Genomic DNA, 6643 nt, shown 5'->3' on the forward strand with positions numbered 1-6643 from the left:
ACGAATCGATCAAAAGGCGTGTATCCAGAGCCGCGTCTCCCGATGCCTTGCACCTATCTCGGGCCCTCCGAATTTCCGCACTAAGGAACGAACTGGCCGTCTCGGATTGCTCGAGGTGGGGCCATTTTATGTTCGTTAGCCTCTGTATGCGCAGCATTGGAGCTGTCCTTCGAACTGAGGGAACACCGAGACCCCCACTTGTGTGGGGGGCATGGAAGAATGCTACTGACACATCCATAGGAAGATCTAACCATTTCCTTACGACCGACCGTACCAGTCTGTCACACTTTCTCAAAACGCCTATTGCCACACTACCAAGGGTTAGCTTGTGATATAGCTGTGGAATGAGGACAGTTCTGAGGGCGAATAACTTCTGCTGTGGCTTCAGGGGGGACCGCGATATGATATCCAATCTGGGACCAATGTCCTCAGTCGGATTGTAGCGGGCCCTCCCGTCCGCAGTGAACTGAATGCCGAGATACCTCCACTCCTCCGAACGCTTCAAGCTTGGACACGTGCGCGAACCTACACAGAAGCTCCGTGATTCGATCACAGTACACTTCTGCTTCGGTTGCCCCTTGACACTAACAGTAAAACACTTATTAGCGTTTAGGGTCAGCCCAACGGACGCCAAAAAGGAGACCGTGGTATCCAATAATGCCTGAAGGCCCTTCGGTGTAGAAGCAAACAACACCAGATCGTCTGCGAACGCTGCAGCGTTTGTTTTGGCATTTCCGACACTGACACCAATCTCGTCCGGTAGAGACCTGAGCAACCGGTCGATGACCAAGTTGAACATATGTGGAGACAAAGGGTCACCCTGCTTCACACCTCTAGCAGGGACGAATTCCTCTGATCTCCAGCCTTTACCATTGAGACTAGTGCCACCTCCCAAGTACAAGCTACGTACGTAGTCAACAAAACCCGTTGGTGCACCATACGCGGATAGGGTGTCAATTACCGCTGCGTGAGACACAGAGTCAAACGCTTTGCTGACATCAAGTGTCGCGATATAACACGACGCATGACGTCTATGGTGGTCCCTCAGGATTAAGTCAACTATTGTCGCGTTATCGGCGCAACCGTCAGTAGGAAGAAACCCCCGCTGACGCGGATCCCAATCGACTGATGAGGCCAATCGAGATGCCAAGATGGCATTGAGTTGTCTAACTATGACAGAAGGCACCGATATCGGACGGAAGTCTTCTGGTCGGGATGCTCTTACCGTCTTCGGGATGAAAAACGTTCGAGCCATTCGGAAGAGTGTGGGTAGTTTGCCGCACCAGAGAATAAAGGTTCATTATGCGAAGCATAACACCACTGGGAATACTCCTGGCAGTTCTTGGAGATATTCCGTCCGGTCCGGGAGAAGAAGTCAATGGCACTTGATGCAATTGCAGGTCCCTAGACGTAATAGGTGACCATACCCCCTCAAGCAAGTGTCCCATATGGGGCACGGTGCTATTGCAAGAGGAAAGGCTCTGCTGTGTCATGACTTCTCTCCAGTATGGTTCCATAATCTCTTGGTTTGGCATTACCGACTCGTCGGGTCCTGCAAGCAAGGATCCAATGCATCGACCTTTATGTTTGTCCCAGTTACGCTGAACCCTAGCGAACTGCTGCCTTCTATTTTGTCTCCTATTGCGAGGCTCAGGAAAGACTCTCGCCGAAACCGGACCTTCGTTTCGATTCGGAAAAATTTCCAGGAGATAGTTAGACAAACACTGGAGAGTTGCTTCTTTGCCCGAAGTCTGCGCTCCATCAATGATAGATTGCAGAACCTCGACTCTCCACGATCGATTACATCCCACAGGGCCGAAGCCCCGCAGTATCCGCATGAGGACGTCGTCCGAATGTATCGATGGTGTGATTGGAACCGACTCTGACATTGAAGAAGAAGACTCAAGCCCACTTATACTAGGGCGGCGCGTAATGGTTTGTGGTTCACTAATTTCGGGGATAAGAGCCGCTTGCCCTCTTAGCTGCTCGATTTTTGCCTTATAATTATCCCTCTGTCGACACTTTTTAATAGCATCGACGCTGCGTTCTGGAAAATGCAACGCCAGCTTTTTATTAATGAACCTCTCGCCATTTGCTATGAGCTCAAGTTCCTTCCTCGCCATCATGGCCAATTCTTCCTCACACCACCTGGTTTTCACGTCAACACGCGTACGAAGCTCATCAAGCCTGTCTTTGTGCTGACGCGACATGTGGACGCCTAAACCGGTCTTTGTTCCAAAAGATCGGCCGCATTCCACACATAGATGTCCAACAACTGGATTAGCATCTACGTTCCTTCCCTGATGGGCTCCTACGGATGCCGTAGGAGAATTCACTGAATAACTTTCAGCTATCCGAGGCATGTTATTTAAGTTTGCACCATCAGTTTTTCAGGACCATCGGGGTGGTAACCCAATGGCCCCTTTCGCCGCTCATATTCGCTGCTGCCGAAACTACATCGGTCCAGCACCCGGAGGACACCACGAGGAGGCCACAAGTTAAGTGGGGCACATGTTGCCTATGAGTCGACTTGATCTGACTAACGAAGGACGGTAGTCCACTTGCCATTGCTGATAAATGAACCATTATTCCCCTTCTGCAGACCCATTGATCCTCCTTAAGAGAGTCATAGTTACTCCCGCCGTTGACCCGCGCTTACTTGAATTTCTTCACTTTGACATTCAGAGCACTGGGCAGAAATCACATTGTGTCAACACCCGCTAGGGCCATCACAATGCTTTGTTTTAATTAGACAGTCGGATTCCCCAAGTCCGTGCCAGTTCTGAATTGATTGTTAATTGATAATCGTTATAATTTAAAAGAACTAGCTGGTTGCCCAACTAGTATTCTTAAAAATTTTAGCAAGAAAGTTCCACAATTGGCTACGTAACTAAACTATCCGGGGAACAAGAAACTACCATAAATGATAGAAACTCTATTTACCCAGAACGAGCACATAAACCATGTTATTGTTTCCCAATCAAGCCCGACTATCTCAATCTTCAGAGCCAATCCTTATCCCGAAGTTACGGATCTAATTTGCCGACTTCCCTTACCTACATTATTCTATCGACTAGAGACTCTTCACCTTGGAGACCAGCTGCGGATATTGGTACGGCCTGTTGAGAAGTTTGCGTGTCCCCACCATAAATTTTCAAGGTCCGAGGAGAAAATATCGACACAACAGTATATGTCATGCTCTTCTAGCCCATCTACCATATCTCTCTGCGAAAGACTTCCATGGTAGTACGGCTATAAAACAGAAAAGAAAACTCTTCCGATATCTCTCGACGGCTTCTTTATGGTCGTTCCTGTTGCCAGGATGAGCACGAGGCCCATATTTAATAACAAACGGATACTCAACAGGTTACGGAATTGGAACCGTATTCCCTTTCGTTCAAAATTATTCAAGTTTTTTAATTATGACAAAATATATAAATTTTAGTTACTTTTTTTTACTTGAAAATTTTCGGCTTTCGCCTTGAACTTAGGACCGACTAACTCGTGATCAACCACTGTTCACACGAAACCCTTCTCCACTTCAGTCCTCCAAGGTCTCATTCGATTATTTGCTACTACCACCAAGATCTGTACAATGACGGCTCCATGCAGGCTTACGCCAAACACTTCTAAGCACACCATTGTACCTTCCTACTCACTAAAGTTTTCAAAATTTATATTACAAGTAATATAAATCATCTACTTTAGCGGTAATGTATAGGTATACAACTTAAGCGCCATCCATTTTAAGGGCTAGTTGCTTCGGCAGGTGAGTTGTTACACACTCCTTAGCGGATTTCGACTTCCATGATCACCGTCCTGCTGTTTTAAGCAACCAACGCCTTTCATGGTTTCTGAATGAGTTGTTAATTTGGGCACCGTAACATTACGTTTGGTTCATCCCACAGCGCCAGTTCTGCTTACCAAAAGTGGCCCACTGGGCACATTATATCATAACCTTAAACTTCATATCAAGAAAGTTAAGGTTCTTACCCATTTAAAGTTTGAGAATAGGTTAAGATCGTTTCGACCCTAAGGCCTCTAATCATTCGCTTTACCAGATAAGATTATTTTATACAACAGTTAAATGCACCAGCTATCCTGAGGGAAACTTCGGAAGGAACCAGCTACTAGATGGTTCGATTGGTCTTTCGCCCCTATACTCAATTCTGACAATCGATTTGCACGTCAGAACTGTTTCGGTCTTCCATCAGGGTTTCCCCTGACTTCAACCTGATCAAGTATAGTTCACCATCTTTCGGGTCACAGCATATATGCTCAAGGTACGTTCCAGTTAGAGGCATAAATAATATAAATATTATTATACATAACTATATAGAACGCCCCGGGATTGCGTTAATCAACTATAAATAGTTAAAAAACTAATCCCAATAATAGTCAAGTTAATTACGCTATTAGGTTTATATCCCAATAACTTGCACATATGTTAGACTCCTTGGTCCGTGTTTCAAGACGGGTCCCGAAGGTATCCTGAATCTTTCGCATTGTTAATCATACAAGTGCTTATAATAAACATAAAAATCAATGATAATCATGCCATTATATAATTCCGAAAAATTAACGCACTGTACTCATATAATCTATCAGCACTTTATCAAATTTTTGAAATTTATTTTATGTTAAAATGCAAGCACTCTAATTTAAATAAACTCTTATCAAAATTGTTTGATAAATTCCATACATGCTAATAGATTACAATGTCCTTATATGGAAAAAATGCACACTATCGTTATAATATTGATTAAATATTACAATTCTAATGATGAATTTTCCATAACGGATATTCAGGTTCATCGGGCTTAACCTCTAAGCAGTTTCACGTACTATTTAACTCTCTATTCAGAGTTCTTTTCAACTTTCCCTCACGGTACTTGTTTACTATCGGTCTCATGGTTATATTTAGTTTTAGATGGAGTTTACCACCCACTTAGTGCTGCACTATCAAGCAACACGACTCTTTGGAAACATCATCTAATAATCATTAACGTTATACGGGCCTGGCACCCTCTATGGGTAAATGGCCTCATTTAAGAAGGACTTAAATCGTTAATTTCTCATACTAGAATATTGACGTTCCATACACTGCATCTCACATTTGCCATATAGACAAAGTGACTTAGTGCTGAACTGATTTCTTTTCGCTCGCCGCTACTAAGAAAATCCTTGTTAGTTTCTTTTCCTCCCTAATTAATATGCTTAAATTCAGGGGGTAGTCCCATATGAGTTGAGGTTGTTTAATTACACTTATAGACAATTCTCTGCCTATTTTGAAATATACTATTTTTTTTCTTGAAGGTCCATAATATTCACAAAATTATTCTTTATACCATATTCGTTAATAAGAGGCAATTCTAGTTTATAAAATAATATATTTTATGCTAGACATTCCTCAATATTATTTGAAATGAATAAAGAACATATAATTCTTCAAATTTCTCATGCAACAGAGTTTTAGTATTTTCATTTATTAATTCATATTATGAATATCTTAAGCGAGAACTTTTTAGATTCACACTTATATTATCCAATAATATACAATGTGCTTAAAATTCCGAAAAATTTTAAACAACTTATTTAGCATAGTCTTACAACCCTCAACCATATGTAGTCCAAGCAGCACTAAAAAATTAATTAAAGTACATAACAGCATGGACTGCGATATGCGTTCAAAATGTCGATGTTCATGTGTCCTGCAGTTCACACGATGACGCACAGTTTGCTGCGTTCTTCATCGACCCATGAGCCGAGTGATCCACCGCTTAGAGTGATACAATTTTTTTTTTTTTATTTCATTACGTCAAGAATATTTTTATTGAAAGAAATTAAAAATACACCATTTTACTGGCATATATCAATTCCTTCAATAAAATTTTTTTTTTTATACCTAAATAAATGTTGCGAAATGTCTTAGTTTTACATAATCGATAATAATAAGATATATGACAAGTATATTTTAGCTAAATTTATTTATTATGATCAACATATGTAAAGCGTTAACCTGCAAACAGGTACAACATTGTTTTTCTTTAGGTGTTGCGAACCAATGTATGCGCACTGGAATATGCACAATACATTTTGCAACGCATGTATATTATGGTACATATACACGCAGTTTTTTATTTTATCCAAAACACATATAAAACACTCTTAATACAGTATATAATAATAATAATACATGACAAACGGTTTTTAGCTAATTTAAATTATTATATGTTGCATAATTGTATCTCATATGATTGAATAAAATATTTATATTTATTAGTTACATAATTTATTAAATATTGCAATTCCCTAAAAGAGAAAAACAAATTTAATTTATTAACGGTTAGATGCATTAAAACAATAATGATCCTTCCGCAGGTTCACCTACGGAAACCTTGTTTACGACTTTTACTTCCTCTAAATAATCAAGTTCGGTCAACTTTTGCGAAACAACCGCAACACACAAGGCGTCACAGTGATCACGTCCGGAGACCTCACTAAATAATTCAATCGGTAGTAGCGACGGGCGGTGTGTGCACAAATCAATGGAGGGACGTGATCACAAATGCGAGTTAATGACTCACACTTACTGGGAATTCCAAGTTCATGTGAACAGTTTCAGTTCACAATCCCAAGCATG

The 6643-nt window shown here is 41.4% G+C and overlaps 1 non-coding gene across 1 annotated transcript; it reads right to left on the reverse strand.

Annotated features, from left to right (window-relative positions):
• Positions 1-5609: 5609 nt before the first annotated feature.
• LOC117577505 (5.8S ribosomal RNA) lies at positions 5610-5788 on the reverse strand. Its single transcript, XR_004573263.1, has one exon. It is a non-coding gene; the product is annotated as a 5.8S ribosomal RNA (ribosomal RNA).
• Positions 5789-6643: the final 855 nt, after the last annotated feature.

The sequence above is a fragment of the Drosophila albomicans genome, unplaced genomic scaffold (genome assembly GCF_009650485.2).
Source record: "Drosophila albomicans strain 15112-1751.03 unplaced genomic scaffold, ASM965048v2 utg000323l_pilon, whole genome shotgun sequence".
Taxonomy (NCBI): domain Eukaryota; kingdom Metazoa; phylum Arthropoda; class Insecta; order Diptera; family Drosophilidae; genus Drosophila; species Drosophila albomicans.